The 19982-nt window shown below is 37.3% G+C and overlaps 1 protein-coding gene across 2 annotated transcripts in view; it reads right to left on the reverse strand.

Annotated features, from left to right (window-relative positions):
• The window catches only part of LOC136040865 (titin-like), a 76325-nt gene that overhangs the window by 32796 nt on the left and 23547 nt on the right, over nucleotides 1-19982 (reverse strand). Inside the window, exon 1 of one of the 2 annotated variants that reach the window (XM_065725252.1) lies at nucleotides 6680-6733. The exons of the other annotated variant lie outside the window; for it this stretch is intronic. The gene's annotated coding sequence lies outside the window, so the exon portion shown is untranslated. Of the gene's footprint in view, nucleotides 1-6679; nucleotides 6734-19982 lie in introns of those variants that run through there. 2 annotated transcript variants of the gene reach the window in all.

Genomic DNA, 19982 nt, shown 5'->3' on the forward strand with positions numbered 1-19982 from the left:
AGAGGGCTGTTCGAGAGCTAATTTAAAAATTTATATTTATGAAAACACTTTTTTTTTTTATAAATTTGTATTCTTTTTTATATAATTTATATTTTACCTAATCACTTTTTTATAAATTTGACTTGATGGTACATTCCAACAAAGTGCACCTTCGGTTGTTTCCCCTATTCTTTTTTTTCTAATGAAAAAAGTGCCTTTTCCAATAACCAAAAAAGGCGTTGTTCGAAACCTAGACAAGAGCAAAAAACTAAGGGGGGAAAGGAAATTTGAAATCTAATAGATGGTAGAATATGTAAAAACCGAGTAAATATAAGCAATAGCGTCCCTTCCTCCAAGTTACCGCCGTTAGAACTAGCACACAGACTTCATCGCAGAGTGAAATTGGAAGGTTCAATTCGAAACTGTTGATCAATCAAGCTTTATTTGTGGTAGATTTTTAGTTGAAAACTTTTAAATTTTAGTTAACTTGTTTTCGCAATAATCTTTTATTTTTGAGATGAAAAGGCGATTTATGAAACTAACTAAGAGGGTCTGGAGGGGGGAGTATATGCGAGGAGTTCTTATAAACCTCCAGTTAAGGGCTTTGGACCATAATTATTGCAATGGTGCCGTTTTATGCTTCCAAAATCTTCCACTCAAGAAGTGGCACCAAAAATACCATTTTTAGAGCTATATTGCACTTATGGATGGTAAAATTGACAAAAAGCACGTGAATATGAGTAATAGGTTTAAAATGAGCCATCCCGGGATATGCTTTAAAAAATGAATGCACCACATTTGCAAAAATAGTGGATTATCTGGAAAGTAATCATAAGAAGAGAAACCCCATGATTGAAAAAAAAAAATCAAAGCTGGAATCGAAAGCACAATACTCTAATTTGATGTCCGGCGCTGCACTAACAGAACAACGCTTCTAATAATGTAATTTAATCTATTGGTGTTTGTAGGACTTTAATTCCATAGCTTATTAAGGGGCCCTGAAGGAGGAACATGCGGGAGGTGTTCTTGCAAACCTCCAGTTAAAGGTTTTGGACCATAATTATTACATTGATACCATTCTATACTTCCAAGATTTTGCACTTGTCATGGCACCAGAAGTACCGTCTTTAATGCCATTTGAAACTTGCATATGGTAGAATTTATATAGCCCCACCCCTTGAGAAATGGCATAAAGTGCCTTTTTTCGTGGCATATGATACTTGCAGATCTAAACCACGTATATATGAGAAATAGCTTTTCAATGAGCTCTTAAGCATATCTCTATGATGTTCTAGTAACCCGCGAGGCCTGGAAAAAAGAAGAGAACAAAGACCGTTTTAACGTCTTTTAACTTTAGTTACTATGGGCTGTGCTTTGCTCTTTACTAGGTTGCAGCTATCGCTTCAACCATGACAAATAGCTCATTGCAAATTCGCTCCCAGAAACTAGTTCACATTGAAATATGTGAAATCTAATAGATGGTAGAATATGTAAAAACCTAGTAAATATAAGCAATAGCTTTTCATTGAGCCATTAAACATGTATCTACGATGGTGTGGTAGCCTGCTAATGTTTCAGTAGCTTACTGATGAGCAGACGATTTATGAAACTTAGCAAGGGGGCTGGGAGGGGGAGTATACGGGTGTGGTTCTTGAAAGCCTCCGGTTAAGGGTTCTGGAATATAACTATTACAATAGTACTTTTTTGTACTTCAGAGCTTTTCTACTTAAGAAGTGGCACAAAAAGTGCTGTTTTCAGTGCTATATTGCACGAATGGTAAAATTGAAAAAAAACACGTATATATGAGCAACGGCTTTCAAATGAGCCATTAAACATCACTCAATTTCTGCCCCAGCTATTCCACTTGATACACGACACCAAAAGTGCCGTTTTTAGTGTTATTTGGAACTTGTAGATGGTGGAATTTATAAGAAGAACGTAGATAGGAAGAACATCTTTTGTATGAGCTACAAAATCTGTCTGAGATGTTCTGGTAGCCTTCTAGTGCCACCCCTTAAGAAATGGCACCAAAATTGCCATTTAAGTGTCATAAGGCACTTGCATATAGCAAAATTTACAAAAAAAAACACCCAGATATGCAAGATATCTTTTGAATGATCCATTAAGCATCTCTCTATGACGTTCGGGTGGACCGCTAGGCCTAGGCTGAAAAAAAAGAAACCGATGAAGTGATTTTCATTGTTGTTCAAGGAGGGGAACGCTCTTTACTAGGTTACAGCTATCGCTGCAACCATGATACTAGCCTTGGCAATAGGTTGAGTCATTAGGGACATGGAGTGCTCTAAATAGACAGGCAAAACAGACAAACCAAACATAGTATATATATATAGAAGAAAGTAGCCTAGTTGATTTGATAGCCTGAATTGCTACACAGGTGCTATTTACGTCAGTATGGGTAAATCAAAACAAATTTTAAAAGAGTAAACAGTTACTTTCTGGACAAACCTGCACAGGGTAGACAATAACTTTCTGGACCCATTTTCGTTAATATTTAAGAAGAAAATGCTTCCTCCAGGTCAATAAACCGTTCAGAATTTTTTAGGAGTTGATGTTTCTGTTTATTCCTAAAAGTTTCGCTTCCCTGAGTCAACTGTTATTTTTTTCAAATATCATACAAAATTTATCGGCGATTCAAAGTAAGTATTTCTATTATTGTGACACTGAGTGACAAATACTGCCCTACCACTCCATCAAGAATGGCCCTCAGAATTCGCATGAATTCCCTTACACTAATAGGAATAGCAACTCCGAAGCAATTATAAACCGTCTTTAATGTTTCATAAAGTAATTGCCACAAGCCTATGGCTTTCTCCTGTTTTGAATAAAATAAATATAAAAGACAAGCTACAAGTGATTTTTGGGATTAGAAACAAATATCACCTCCTGAAAATCTCTGAATATTAGATATTAACGAACATCTTTTAGAAAATGGGGATGTCTACCCTATGTAGGTTTGGCCAAAAAGTGATAGTTAATCTTACAATACAATTACCTCTAAAAATTTTAAGTTGATTCACCTATATTCAAATGGATACCGCCACCAATGGAACAATTTGACCAATCAAATCAAGTACTTCCTTCTAGGTATTCCATCCTCTGCTAACTAATTCCTATACCTGCCTATTCAGAGTCCTCGATATTCCTAGTAGCTATATGTATAGCAGAAATTATCATATCTACAAAAGACCAAGCTTTCCTTCTAACTGAAGATACTATGTTGGAAAATTTAAGAACTGACGAAGAAAAGCAATGTTCATTAAAAAAAAAAGAAAAAAAAGAAAAAAAACACGTGACTCGCGGTTCGAATTTGAGATTGGCCAGTCTAGTGTTTGAAACTGGTAGCTGCGGCTCGTTTCCTGTCAAATTTCAAAAATATTTCCAAGGAAACCGAGTTTTTCCCAAGACCTAAGAACCTAAAACCTAAAAAAAGCAGAAAAAAAGTCTCATAATAATTCAAACTGAAAAGGAACAGAGATTACTATCAATGAATAATCAAACTCAAACGAAGAATAATTAAAATAAATAATCACATCAAACATTAAATGAATCCTAAATCCAACAGAAAGTAAAATGAATAATGTAATCGAACTTTAAATGAACAAAAATTACCAAAAACAGGAGCACAGCTACCACCCCCTAAACCTTCTAAAGACCAGAGCTTCATTAGCGTTTTGCTGAAAGCAAAATATATCTTAAAGCATTGTCTCTTTTATAAATGTAAACACATATCAAAAACAAGGGCTAACAGCTCATATGACACTTGTGATGAGGTTGGAAGAGCCAAGAGCTCATATGGTATGAGCTCGAGCAAAATTCTAAGAATCAATGGATTGAATTAAAAGGAAAATCAAAGGCTTAATGCCGGTCGGGATTCAAAATAAGAGCTCTAAGACACCAGGTCCTTCTAAATATCAAAATTCATTAAGATTCGATCACCAACTCGTAAGTTAAAAATATCTCATTTTTTCTAATTTTTCCTCTTCCTTCAGCCTCCCAGATGGTCGTATCAGGGAAAACGACTTTATCAAGTCATTTTGTGCAGGTCCTTGACACGCCTACCAATTTTCATCGTCCTAGCACGTCCAGAAGCACCGAACTCACCAAAGCACTGGACCCCCCTCTAACTCCCCCAAAAGAGAGCAGATCCAGTCCGGTTACGTCAATCACATATCTACGAAATTTGCATATTCTACCCACTAAGTTTCATTTCGATCTCTCCACTCTAATCGTTATCCAAGATTTCCGGTTTCCCCCTCCTACTCCCCAAATGTAACCAGATCTTGTCAGGATTTAAAATAAGAGCTCTGAGACATGAGTTCCTACTAAATATCAAATTTCATTAAGATCTGGTCACCAGTTCTTAAGCTAAAAATGCCTCAATTTTTCTAATTTTTCAGAATTAACACCCCCAAAGAGAGTGGATGCAGCCCGGTGTCAATCACGTATCTAGGACGTATGCTTATTCTTCCCACAAAGTTTCATCCCGATCTCTCCACTCTAAGCATTTTCCAAGATTTCCCATTTCACACTCTTACCAATTTTCACCGTCCTAGCACGTCCAGAAGCACCGAACTCGCCAAAGCACTGGAAATCCCCCCCACTCCCCCAAAGAGAACGGATCCGTTCCAATTATGTCAATCACGTATCTAGAACTTGTACCAATTGTTCCTATCAAGTTTCATCCCGATCTCTCCACTCAAAGCGTTTTCCAAAATTTCCTTTTCCAAGATTTCTGTTTCCCCCTCCAGCCCCCTATGTCCCGGATCCGATTCGAATTAAAAATGGAGCATCTGAGACATAAGATCTTTCTATAAATCAAGTTTCATTAAGACCCGATCAACCATTCGTAAGATAAAGATACCTCAATTTTCACGTTTTCCCGTCCCCCCTCCAAAAATCCCCCCCACTATCACCGGATATGTTCGGGATTTAAAAAAGGAGCGTTGAAGCACAAATTCCTTGTAAATATCAACATTCATTAAGATCTGATCACTCGTTTTTAAGTTAAAAATACCTCATTTTTCTAGTTTTTCCGAATTGCCCACCCCAAAGAGCACGGATACAGTCCGGTTATGTCAGTCACGTATCTTGGATTATTTCTTATTCTCCCTACTAAGTTTCATCCTGATCTCTGCACTCTAAGCGTTTTCAAAGATTTCTGGTCCCCCCTCAGCTCCCCCCCCCCCAATGACGCTCGATCCGGTCGTTATCTAAAATAAGACATCTGAGTTACGAGGTCCTTCTAAATGTGAAATTTCATTAAGATCCAATCACTCCTTCGTAAGTAACCCTCCACCCAGCTCCCTCAAAGAGAGCGGATCCGTTCCAGTTATGTCAATCACGTATCTAGGATTTGTGTTTATTATTCCCACCAAGTTTCATCCCGATCCCTCCACTCTAAGCGTTTTCCAAGATTTTAGGTTCCCCCCTCCAACTCCCCGCAATGTCACCGGATCCGGTCGGGATTTAAAGTAAGAGCTTTAAATATAATTAAAGAATAATTATATTCTTCTAAATGTCAAACTTCATTGAGATCCGATTACCCGTTCGTAAGTTAAAAATACCTCATTTTTTCTAATTTTTCCGAATAACCTTCCCCCCACCCCAGACGATCGAATCGGGAAAGCGACGATTTTTAATTTAATCTGGTCTGGTCCCTTATACGCCTGCCAAATTTCATCGTTCTAGTTTATCTGGAAGTGCCTAAACTAGCAAAACTGGGACAGATCAACAGAATTTGCGATCGCTATAGATCACTTGGTAAATACCATGTGCCATAATTATTGAAAATTCCACAAATTATTTTCATTATACACCTAATAATCAGTCTGCTTTCACTAGATCGTTCCAGCAATCTTGATTAGTATAGTGATTCCCTTCTCTCTTTGTCGATGTTTTGACCAGGAAAACCACACTTGTTAACAGAACAAAAATTACATTCGAGCCATTTAGGGGGTTTGAGAGGGAGGGGGAGTAGCCCAGCTCTTATTTATAGCCTTGTGATGTTTTTGGTGTTGTTGATGCTATACACTAGTCAAAATGCAAATCCTTTTCAGTCCAAAAAGATGCTCTGGCCTTCGGAAGGTTTAGGGGGGGGGGGGGGTAACCCTAATCCTGTTTGTGGCAATTTTTGTTCACTTTAAGTTCGAATAGAAGGTTCATTTTAATTTCGATTAGCTTTAAGATCCTCTTATTCGTCTATAATAGCATTTGTTATATTTATGAAGGTGAATGGTCCTTCACTTAGACAGTGCTTCCCCACAATTCTGACTCATGGTCCAAAATAACGAGAATAGTAGTTAAACAATATCTATAAAAAATCAAGAGTCTACGAAATTTCATATATTTAAGTTTTATTTACGAAAATCCATACACAAAAAATATCAAATATAGAAGTGTCATATAGGAATTTCATATATGGAGAAATATGATATACGAAAAACACAACCTGGACAAAATACATGTATGAAAAACTACTATCTATTTTTTCAATGTGGAGCTTTTTTTCTGTTGGTACTTTTTTTTATTTATCGTATATTAAATTTTGCAATGTATGATTTATCGTATATAAAATTTCTGTGGGTGAAGTTTCGCGTATATGAAACTTCATGTATGATTATTCCGTGCATAAATTTTATTATATGAAATTTCGTGCTTCCAAAAATGAACAATATATTACGAAAATTATTGAGTTAAATGATATCCTCTATCTTATCAAACATTTAAAATAATAAACATCAACTGAAAATTCTTCAAACGCTGACTTTTTATATTTGAATCTACCAAGCTGATAAGAAAAAAAACCTCAGTAAGACACATGCTTCCGGCATTAATTGATAAACAATAGGAAACTTAATAAATATAATCATAGTTTTGCTATTGACAAGCCAATGGCATAACTGTGATGTAATTTGGGGAATGCACTAGGCACGAACATATGGGGGGAGGGCCCTTAGCCTGGACATACTTAATCTTAGGACCATTTTGACTTCCAGATTTCCTTCGAATAGCTCACTTGTTTTGTTCATCCCCCCATAAATTCCAAGCTTTGTGGTCGCCAAGCTCATTTTCTATTTGCGATGACTTCTGTCCATGATAAGTTTTAGGTCATTATTCATTGTAAAACTCAATAGGTAGTTTCGAATATTATCAGTTAATTTTTTTTAAAGTTTGATTATGCCATCAAAAGTAGCGTGTATTTGAAAGGAATAGAATTCACAGAAAGAAAACAGTGTCCTATTAAGACAGTTAAAATTAGTTTGATTGCCATGAAGCAATTTTAATGGAGAATGTTTTGAACTGTAACTTGTTTGGGCAGCTTTTTATTTCTAATTTCTGTCCGATGAACGCCCTTATTAATGGCACTTTCTGTTCATTTGAAGCTTTATGTCTTCATTCATAGTAATATGTTAAATAAAGAAATCTGCTTGAAAAATTCGCTGCTCACATGTGAGTTGTGATTAGAAATCAAATAAATTTAAATAGCAAATCATTATTGGATATCCTGCTTATTTGTAACTTGAAGTTATTTTATTTATAGTACTTTATTTGCTTTAAGTTATGTGTTCCCTCTGAAACAATCCAGCACAAATCATCTAATTAGGCTGGGTATAAATTTTATTACCTTTTATACTATAAAAGGTTCGAGTTTGGGGTCTCTGCTCCCTCATAAGTTCCTTTCTTTGTCCCTATCCCCGACAAGGAAATCCTGCTTGCCTGGCCTTATAGTGGAAGCAGTGTGCATTTCAGGAGACTTCCTAACAAAAACTGGAATTGCTAACAACGCCGCGGGGTGAGCTTGAGGATATATATATATATATATATATATATATATATATATATATATATACATATATATATATATATATATATATATATATATATATATATATATATATATATATATATATATATATATCTATCTATCTATCTTCTATATATATAAAAATAAGTTGTCTGTCTGTCTGTGGGTCTGTGGATCAGGTGACGTCATGTTTCGGCTGACGTCATGAAATTAGTTGCCGTAATTTTTGTTATGACGATGCTTAGTATATTGTAAAACACATTAATTTGGTTAATAATATACCATTTAAAACACCAAAATGAACATGCTGGAGTAGTCACTCGGTGAGAGAGGGTGTCAGAACGGAGAATGAAGGTCCCAGGTTCAAATCCTGGTTAGGCTAAAAAAGGTAAAAAACTAAAAACTAAAAAAAAAACTGAAAAAACTAAAAAAAGGCAAAAACTACAAAAAAAAACTAAAAACTAATAAAAAAGCCGAAAAACTAAAAAAACTAAAGAAACTAAAAAAAGGAAAAAACTTAAAAAACTAAAAACTAAAAAAAACTAAAAAAAAGGAAAAATGAAAAATAGAAGAGAAAAAGAATACTAATAAAATTAAAAATAAAAATAAAAAAAAATAAAAAAGATAAAAAGCTAAAAAAAGGTAAAAACCAATAAAAACTAAAAAGAAAAAAAGGTAAAAAACTAAAAAAAAAATCATCTAAAAAACTAAAAAAAACTAAAAAACGTAAAAACTAAAAGAACTAAAAAAGTAAAAAAAAAACTAAAAAAAAAAAAAAAACTGAAAAATAAGCGGGATATAAAACAGGGGGATATAAATGACGACCGGGACACCGGGACATAAAGAATATAAATACAACTCATGTTTCCAAATGACGTCGTTTGGAGCCCAAATTGAAAATCCAGATCAATTTATGTCTACTTTCAAAGTAAAAGGGCAAATTTATCATAGAGCAGGGTCTCTTCTACCATTCTCAGGCGAGAATCATAAATTTTTACAATTGTACTTCATCAGTGATAGAAATTCTGAATTGAATGCACGTTGCGAAATTTCTCCCAACATTGAAAGGACAATCGTTTCCCAATTACAACATCTTTTCCACGAAAATAATAATTTAGTGCGTCTGTTCAAAACAGCCATCGATTTGATGCCTACTTATACGCATAAAATTGTTATTTCCGCTGACAAAACGCCTCCTGGCCAACATGTGCGTAGATACAATGCTCCAACTATCGACGAAGTGGCCATCGTTATGGTCGGTGATCAGTTTTTGGGACACAGGGACACAACTACAATGGCGCATAACTAATATGGCGCGTAACGACTTACGCGCGCGGGGGGGCTTGGGGGGGCGCGAAGCGCCCCACCAACTAGGTGTTGGGGTGGCGCGAAGCACCACCCCAACAGCTAGTATATATATAAAAATAAGTTGTCTGTCTGTGGATCTGTGGATCAGGTGACGTCATGAAATTAGTTGTCGTCATTTTTGCTTTGACGGTGACGTCATTCAAGTTATATAAGACATAAGTTCACGTAGAAATCTATTAATGTTTAAGTTTACAATGACTGATGAAGATGTTCAAAGAGTCTATGCCAAAAAACTTGCTGCTGATAGTTCCTCGGCTCGCTTTCTTTTCTGACTTTCTCTATCAGCAGCAAGTTTTTTGGCATAGACTCTTTGCACAGGGGGATATAAATGACGACCGGGACACCGGGACACAAGGAATATAAATGACGCCCGGGACACTCAAAGAGAAATCAGAGACTGGGACACCGGGACACAAATGACGACCGGGACACAGGGAATACAAATGACGACCGGGACACAGGGACATAACTACAAAGGGGACGCCGGGGTGCACAGGGGGATATATAAATGACGATGGCGACTCAGGGAATGGTCGATTAGCAATCACCATCAACAAAGCTCAAGGGCAATCATTAGAATCATGAGGTATAGATCTGAATACGGATTGTTTTCCCATTGACCATTATATGTTGCATGTTCAAGAGTCGGTAAACCTGACAATCTATTTATATGCACAGACAATGGGACAGCAAAGAATGTTGTATATTCGCAAGTTTTACGTAGTTAAAAACATATATATATATATATATATATATATATATATATATATATATATATATATCTATATTCACAGGTGGGACATAGGGACACAACTACAATGGCGCGTAACTAATATGGCGCGTAACGACTTACGCGCGCGGGGGGGCTTGGGGGGGGGGGGCGCGAAGCGCCCCCACCAACTAGGTGTTGGGGTGGCGCGAAGCGCCACCCCAACAGCTAGTATATATATATATATATATATATATATATATATATATATATATATATATATATATATATATATATATACTAGCTGTTGGGGAGGCGCTTCGCGCCCCCCCGTGCGCGTAAGTCGTTACGCGCCATATTAGTTACGCGCCATTGTAGTTGTGTCCCTGTGTCCCACCTGTGAATAAAGATAGATTTATATATGTGTTTCAAACTACGTAAAAATTGCGAATATACAACATTCTTGGCTTTCCCATTGTCTGTGCATATACAAAGCCGTATGTACTAATAATGACGTCATATGCAAACGCTCTTTTTACAAATAAACAAACATGCATACACACAACTCGTTTTTATATAGATAGATAGATAGATAGATGCAATACAAATTAACTGCGTAAAACTTGCGAATATACAACATTCTTCGCTGTCCAATTGTCGCTGCATATAAATAGATTGTCAGGTTTACCGACCCTCGAACATGCAACGTACAATTGTCCATGGGAAAAACAATCAGTATTAAGATCTATACCACATTTTTCTAATGACTGACCTTGAGCTTTGTTAATGGTGATTGCAAATGCTAATCGAATTGGGAATTGCAATCTTTTAAATTGAAAAGGCAGATCCGTTGGAATCATGGGAATGCGAGGAATAAGAACAGCCTCACCCTCAAAAGGCCCTGTCAAGATTGTGGCCTCTATTAGGTTTTCCATTGTTTTTTTTTACGGCAAGTCGAGTGCCATTGCAAAGCTTTGGTGGGTTTATATTTCTTAAAAGTATTATTGGTACGCCTATTTTTAGTTGTAGCACGTGTGGTGGAAACCCTGAAAGATCTATGGAATTTAAAAATTCAGATGGATAATTAACCGCTTCATTTGGTTCCAAAACTGTGTCGACTGACTTGTAAAGGACTGCCTGGTCTCGAATCTTGGTCAAAACAATATTGTTGATTTCGTGGACGTCTATATTTTTGGGTGCGAGAATCGCTCTTTCACTTAGCCATTTATTATTTTTATAATTTTTTAGAATATTCGGAAATACTTTTTCAATCAATTCATTTTTGGACGTCACTAAATTACAGAAATCAGCAGGTAGTTGTATACGTCCTGAAATTGAGTCTACTGGGAGCTTTCCGTTTCCAATTGCCAGCAATTGATCTGAAAATGTTTGACCAGAGTCATCGTTTTGCAATCGGACACGCATATTTGTAGTTAATTTTAATGTTTTTACGTGTGCCCATAAATTAGAATTTTTCAGGCAAGCATTCATTTCGTCTGCAGGAGTTGATCTAGGTATTATAGGTAATGTTTGTCTGAAATCTCCCGCAAGCAATATTAACGTGCTACCAAAGGGTTTCGACTTCCCTCTCAAATCTTTCAAGCATTGATCCAGAGCCTCGAGCGATTTTTTGTGTGCCATTGTGCACTCATCCCAAATAATAAGTTTGCATTGCTGCAATACTTTACCCATCCCAGATGATTTGGAAATATTGCACGTGGGAGTTTCTGTAGAATGCAAATTCAGAGGCAATTTCAAAGCGGAATGAGCAGTTCTTCCACCAGGCAGCAATGTTGCGGCTATTCCGGACGACGCAATTGCCAACGCTATATCATTTTTTGATCGAATTGATGCCAGAATCAGTTTTATCACAAATGTTTTACCAGTACCTCCTGGCGCATCCAAAAAGAAAATTTCTCCAACGTTGTTATCGACACAATGCATTATCGTATCATAAATGTCTTTTTGTTCCGACGTTATCTTGGAAATGTTATTTTGTACATACGACAATAGATCACTCGTACTGTCACTTGGTTCACGATCCAATTCTACACATGTCGAAACAGCAGCGATACGGTTAGGTGAAGGCATTCCCAAATCCTGAAGAGGTTTGTTTGCCATACGTACGCACAAATCTATATATATAAAAATAAGTTGTCTGTGGATCTGTGGATCAGGTGACGTCATGTTTCGGCTGACGTCAATTAGTTGCCATCATTTTTGTTATGACGATGCTTAGTATATTGTAAAACACATTAATTTGGTTAATAATATACCATTTAAAACACCAAAATGAACATGCTGGAGTAGTCACTCGGTGAGAGAGGGTGTCAGAACGGAGAATGAAGGTCCCAGGTTCAAATCCTGGTTAGGCTAAAAAAGGTAAAAACCTAAAAACTAAAAAAAAACTGAAAAAACTAAAAAAAGGCAAAAACTACAAAAAAAACTAAAAACTAATAAAAAAATAAAAAAGCCGAAAAACTAAAAAAACTAAAGAAACTAAAAAAAGGAAAAAACTTAAAAAACTAAAAACTAAAAAAAACTAAAAACAAGAGCTAAGAGCTCATATGGCACTTGTGACGAGGTCGGAAGAGCCGAGAGCTCATATAGTACGAGGTCGGAAGAGCCAAGAGCTCATTTGGACGAGGTCGGAAGAGCCGAGAGCTCATATGGTACGAGGTCGGAAGAGCCAAGAGCTCCAACTCCCCCCAATGTCATCAGACCCAGTCGGGATTTAAAATAAGAGCTCTGAGACACAATATCATTCCAAACATCAAATTTCATTAAGATCCAATCACCCGCTCATAAGTTAAAAATACTTCATTTTTTCTAATTTTCCGAATTAACCGGCCCCTACCCCCCCCCCAGATGGTCAAATCGGGAAAATGACTATTTCTAATTTAATCTGGTCCGGTCCCTGATACGCTTGCCAAATTTCATCGTCCTAGCTTACCTGGAAGTGCCTAAAGTAGCAGAACCGGGACTTTAGGTTTTCTCCCTCCAACTCCCCCCAATGTCATCAGATCCGGTCGCGATTTAAAATAAAAGCTCTAAGAAAATACCTCATTTTTCTAATTTTTAAGACTTACTCCCCCCCTCCCAACTACCCCAAAGAGAGCAAATAAGTTCCGATTATGTCAATCATGTATCTGGGACTTGCGCTTATTTTTCCCATCAAGTTTCATCCCGATCCCTCTACTCTAAGTGTTTTCCAAGATTTTAGGTTTCCCCCCTCCAACTCCCCCCAATGTCATCAGACCCAGTCGGGATTTAAAATAAGAGCTCTGAGACACAATATCATTCCAAACATCAAATTTCATTGAGATCCGATCACCCGTTCGTAAGTTGAAAATACCTCATTTTTCTAATTTTTAAGACTTACTCCCCCCCTCCCAACTACCCCAAAGAGAGCAAATAAGTTCCGATTATGTCAATCATGTATCTGGGACTTGCGCTTATTTTTCCCATCAAGTTTCATCCCGATCCCTCTACTCTAAGTGTTTTCCAAGATTTTAGGTTTCCCCCCTCCAACTCCCCCCAATGTCATCAGACCCAGTCGGGATTTAAAATAAGAGCTCTGAGACACAATATCATTCCAAACATCAAATTTCATTAAGATCCAATCACCCGCTCATAAGTTAAAAATACTTCATTTTTTCTATTTTTCCGAATTAACCGGCCCCTACTCCCCCCCCCAGATGGTCAAATCGGGAAAATGACTATTTCTAATTTAATCTGGTCCGGTCCCTGATACGCTTGCCAAATTTCATCGTCCTAGCTTACCTGGAAGTGCCTAAAGTAGCAGAACCGGGACTTTAGGTTTTCTCCCTCCAACTCCCCCCAATGTCATCAGATCCGGTCGCGATTTAAAATAAAAGCTCTAAGACACAATATCATTTCAAACATTAAATTTCATTAAGATCCAAATACCCGCTGATAAGTTAAAAATACTTCATTTTTTCTATTTTTTGCGAATTAACCGGGCCCCCACTCCCCCCCAGATGGTCAAATCGGGAAAACGACTATTTCTAATTTAATCTGGTCCGGTCCCTGATACGCTTGCCAAATTTCATCGTCCTAGCTTACCTGGAAGTGCCTAAAGTAGCAAAACCGGGACAGACCGACAGACAGACAGACCGACAGACAGACCGACAGAATTGGCGACTGCTATATGTCACTTGGTTAATACCAAGTGCCATAAAAAGGAAAAATGAAAAATAGAAGAGAAAAAGAATACTAATAAAATTAAAAATAAAAATAAAAAAAAATAAAAAAGATAAAAAGCTAAAAAAAGGTAAAAACCAATAAAAACTAAAAAGAAAAAAAGGTAAAAAACTAAAAAAAAATTCATCTAAAAAACTAAAAAAAAACTAAAAAACGTAAAAACTAAAAGAACTAAAAAAGTAAAAAAAAAACTAAAAAAAGGAAAAAACTGAAAAATAAGCGGGATATAAAACAGGGGGATAAAAATGACGACCGGGACACCGAGACATAAGGAATATAAATGAATCAGAAAATACAACTCATGTTTCCAAATGACGTCGTTTGGAGCCCAAATTGAAAATCCAGATCAATTTATGTCTACTTTCAAAGTAAAAGGGCAAATTTATCATAGAGCAGGGTCTCTTCTACCATTCTCAGGCGAGAATCATAAATTTTTACAATTGTACTTCATCAGTGATAGAAATTCTGAATTGAATGCACGTTGCGAAATTTCTCCCAACATTGAAAGGACAATCGTTTCCCAATTACAACATCTTTTCCACGAAAATAATAATTTAGTGCGTCTGTTCAAAACAGCCATCGATTTGATGCCTACTTATACGCATAAAATTGTTATTTCCGCTGACAAAACGCCTCCTGGCCAACATATGCGTAGATACAATGCTCCAACTATCGACGAAGTGGCCATCGTTATGGTCGGTGATCAGTTTTTACCTCGAGATATTATTCTCAGGGTTTCCACCACACGTGCTACAACTAAAAATAGGCCTACCAATAATACTTTTAAGAAATATAAACCCACCAAAGCTTTGCTATGGCACTCGACCTGCCGTAAAAAAAACAATGGAAAACCTAATAGAGGCCACAATCTTGACAGGGCCTTTTGAGGGTGAGGCTGTTCTTATTCCTCGCATTCCCAAGATTCCAACGGATCTGCCTTTTCAATTTAAAAGATTGCAATTCCCAATTCGATTAGCATTTGCAATCACCATTAACAAAGCTCAAGGTCAATCATTAGAAAAATGTGGTATAGATCTTAATCCTGATTGTTTTTCCCATGGACAATTGTACGTTGCATGTTCGAGGGTCGGTAAACCTGACAATGTATTTATATGCAGCGACAATTGGACAGCGAAGAATGTTGTTTATTCGCAAGTTTTACGCAGTTAATTTGTATTGTATCTATCTATATAAAAACGAGTTATGTGGATGCATGTTTGTTTGTTTGTAAAAAGAGCGTTTGTATATGACGTCATTATTAGTACATACGGCTTTGCATATGCACAGACAATGGGAAAGCCAAGAATGTTGTTTATTCGCAATTTTTGCGTAGTTTGAAACACATATATAAATCTATCTATATTCACAGGTGGGACACAGGGACACAACTACAATGGCGCATAACTAATATGGCGCGTAACGACTTACGCGCGCGGGGGGGCTTGGGGGGGGGCGCGAAGCGCCCCACCAACTAGGTGTTGGGGTGGCGCGAAGCGCCACCCCAACAGCTAGTGTTCTATAATAACTAAAGTGTAGTTATAAATTTCTGATGTAAAATCAAAAGTCATATCTGATGTCTCTAACTGTTTTCGATGGAGTATATCTTCGGACATTTTTGACTTATATTTTTCCCATAACTCTGTAGGAGCTGATGGAGAGCAAGTTGTTAAAATGATGCCAAACAATGCACGAATTTGACTTGGGGTTGACGTTTCGCACGCGTCATTGATGCAGTTATCCCAGTGTTGGTCATTCTCCAATAAATTCAGAGCTTGGCATGCACTACGGTAAGTGTCATGTATAGTACCGTTTACAGTTCTCAAATACTCAAAGGATGTCGGACCGGGTACATTCACCAAAAGCAGGCGTAGAAAGAAGCATTCATGTTGATTGGGGTGAACGGTGTAGAGTCTTCCTATCGTGGTATCTTTGAAGATGGTAGGTTGGGCGTCGACTGACTTACCCTGTTTTCGACGTTCAAATACTTTATTTTTAGTATTCCACGTGTAATACGAAGGCACTTCAGTATACAGCAGTTTTTTTGCAAAAGAATCATTTTTGCAAAGCGAAAAAAAAGCTGTTAATGTTGTACCCGGTGGATTCAGGACTCTTTGTTGCACGTTGGTTTCCGTGAAATAAACACGTTGACCATTCTGTAAATGTACCGCTAAGTGAACAACAGCTGGACTACGTTCATGTATCGGAAATGAAAGAATTCGCCAAACAGCTTCATTACTGCTTATGTATCTTCCAGCCTGATATTGTACGATTTCGTCGAAATCTTCGATTTCGGGCTGCAAGCCAAAAACTACCATGTCATTGCCTTTGTTGACGTATTTACATATGTATTTGATTGCCTTTACGGAGTTACAGTATTCAACGTTTATGTGTGCATTAAATGTTTTTGATAATAATGGGGAATATGGAACAACCCACTGGTTATCTACTTCGATGGTGGTACCGTTACGCTTCTTTATTATTGCTGTTTTACCGCCATCTTCAGTAGATCTTCTTCTATATTGTGGGTAACCATCATTGCCAGTAATTGTGTTTGATACTAAAAGTCGAGGATATTGCTTTGTGCACCTTCCTTTGGCCATGCATGGTGAATTTTCGTTCAGTGCACTGCAAGGTCCATGTATCATATTTTTTACAATAATATCATGTAACCCCTTATCGACATTTTTATCAGGTATTTCAGCGGAAATCACATCATCAATTTCGTTCGAAGTATTTTTTTTATGTAGCCAGATTAGTATATGTGCGTGTGGCAAACCTCGTTTTTGCCATTCCACTGAGTACATCCAGCATCTCACTGACCCAAACACTTCAAGTTTTACTATGTAGTTTATCAGTGATTTCAACATTTGCCGGAAGACACGGGCCGTAATGTCATGCCTATGAACCGCCGATTGTCCTTGAAGTAAAAGCTGCAGTATCTCGTCCCAAGATTGATTACATGTAAATGTAATCAATAAATCTGGACGACCATAGAGACGAACATACGCAATAGCATCTTGAGCATATTCATGCATATGACGGGGACTGCCAGCATATGACGAAGGTAAAATTGTTAATCTTCCAACGTTTGTGGTATTACCGTCATTTATAACTGCATCTCGCAAATGAATGTATTGTTCAGAGCGGAGCTTGGTCTGATTCAGGCGGATATATAGCAAACGTTCTGATTCAATTTTAGCATACATATCAACGACAAATTGGTGAAACAATTCACGGCATTTTAAAATATAATTTTCTTCATCCTGCCGAATCATTAGTCTATAGGAATAATAATGCATTGCACTGCATTTCTTATTCATTTCTTTGTTAGTGGCTGGATTCATCAATTTAATACTAAAGTTATAGCCGTCGGCTCCATCCCAAAAAATGATAGGATATTGTAGGGCATCGTAGCATCGATGAGTTTCAGCAATTCTTAACAACTGAGCGTTTCGCTTATGAAGAATAATATCTCGAGGTAAAAACTGATCACCGACCATAACGATTGCCACTTCGTCGATAGTTGGAGCATTGTATCTACGCACATGTTGGCCAGGAGGCGTTTTGTCAGCGGAAATAACAATTTTATGCGTATCAGTAGGCATCAAATCGATGGCTGTTTTGAACAGACGCACTAAATTATTATTTTCGTGGAAAGGATGTTGCAATTGGGAAACGATTGTCCTTTCAACGTTGAGAGAAATTTCGCAACGTGCATTCAATTCAGAATTTCTATCACTGATGAAGTACAATTGTAAAAATTTATGATTCTCGCCTGAGAATGGTAGAAGGGACCCTGCTCTATGATAAATTTGCCCTTTTACTTTGAAAGTAGACATAAATTGATCTGGATTTTCGATTTGGGCTCCAAACGACGTCATTTGGAAACATGAGTTGTATCTTCTGATTTGTGACAAAAAACGCTTAGATTCTGACGTAGTTCCAGTAAGGAAAGTCTTTAATGGCTCTGGTGGTGCAGCCAATAGAGGAAGTTTAACTTTTCCTGAGGCGCAACACATTCCCATTGTTTCACCATTGAATTTCAAGGCCTTGCAATAGGGACAAATTTTAGACATTGTCCCGATTTGAACACATCTACTCAAGCTATAATCATCGACTGGGTTGTACCTGAATGCCAGGCGATAACTTTCAGGTGCTCTGATTCCTCGGCACGCTTTCTTTTCTTACTTTCTCTATCAGCAGCAAGCCTGATTTCTTGCTGTTCTTGTGATTCCTCGGCACGCTTTCTTTTCTTACTTCTCTATCAGCAGCAAGCCTGATTTCTTGCTGTTCTTGTAATTCCTCGGCACGCCTTCTTTTTTCACTTTCTCTTTTAGCAGCAAGTCTGCTTCCGCGTTGCTCTGGTAGTTCCTCGGCACGCTTTCTGTTCTTTCTTTCTCTATCAGCCTCAAGCCTGTTTCCTTGCTGTTCTTTTGATTCCTCGGCACGCTTTCTGTTCTTTCTTTCTCTATCAGCCTCAAGCCTGTTTCCTTGCTGTTCTTTTGGTTCCTCGGCACGCTTTCTTTTCTGACTTTCTCTATCAACAGCAAGTTTTTGGCATAGACTTTTTGAGCATCTTCATCGGCTTTTGCCATTGTAAGTTCATCAGTCATTTTAAACTTAAAAAGTTTAAGTGTATTAAAGTGTGCTGAAGCTTCAGCTGTCCCGTGCAAGCGTATTAGGAAAGGCTCTCAACTTCAGGGTTGGTCAAAAAACCCTTCCCTTATTTCTGCGTGCGAGTCTTCTAAAATTTGGCTGAATATTTGGAGGGATTGCGGCAGGCCTAAGTCTGGGACTATAAATGGTCTGCGGCTACGTTCTAAACGTTTTTTTGCTAAAGTGTTAAGAAAACATAAGGTTGATCTTATTGAGAAAAACGCTCATAAAATTGCAGAGAACCCTTCGAAGCTCTGGAAAAAATTTGAACGCCCTTGTGAACACATTAGTGCAAATAATATTCCTGAGCCTGAGTGGATAAATTATTATAAGCATGAGTTTTCTTCTCCCGATCCTGCTCTTGAGTCAAAATTTGAAAAAGAATTAAGTGCTTGTCTGAAGAAACACGAACCCTCGACATTTATTATTAAGCCAAGTGATGTATCGTTTTATTGTCAAAAACTAAAGAGAAGAAATTCTGCGGGAGTTGATGGAATTACTGCCAGACATTTTGATTATGCAAGTGCTCTTCTTTTTAATCATTTATCTCTACTTTTTCAAATGTCTATTGAAAACGGAGTTGTTCCTTATCAATTTACAGTTGGTCAAATAACCCCTATCCCGAAAAAAGGCAAAAAGGATTTTACTTCGTGTGATTCGTTCCGACCTATAACAGTTTCTTGTACTATTTTTAAATTGTTTGAGTCAGTTATTTTGGATGAAATTGTTTCTAAATGTTATGTCCCACCCCACCAGTTTGGTTACCAAAAGGTATTAGCCGGGAGCATGCCCTTTTTGCTTTAATGAATGTTCTTGCTGATGCAGAAAGAAGTAGATCCCATATTATCCTTTGTGCTTTAGATGTTGCTTTTGGGGTAAATTTTTGTATAGTGAAGTGCCTTCTGTATATGTACCATCACCTTAAGGCGAAGTTAAAGGGGGGATCTTCCCTTTTTAATATTTTGAAAGGAGTCCGTCAAGGTGGCCTTACCTCACCTTCTTTATTTAATAACTCTGTTTTAAATGCCCAAAATTCTGTAATTTTAGTTGTATTCACCGTGGATTTAACTTGTCTTAATAACTTTTGCAGATGACGTTTTGAATCTAAGCCGTACTTTTAGTGGATGTGAAAACGCGTTTAATCAGCTTTATAATGAATATAAAAATATTGGGCTTTCTTTCAATGTTGACAAAACTGCTGTTGTAGCTTTCAATTTTAAA

The sequence above is a fragment of the Artemia franciscana genome, chromosome 21 (assembly GCF_032884065.1).
Source record: "Artemia franciscana chromosome 21, ASM3288406v1, whole genome shotgun sequence".
NCBI classification, from domain to species: Eukaryota; Metazoa; Arthropoda; class Branchiopoda; order Anostraca; family Artemiidae; genus Artemia; species Artemia franciscana.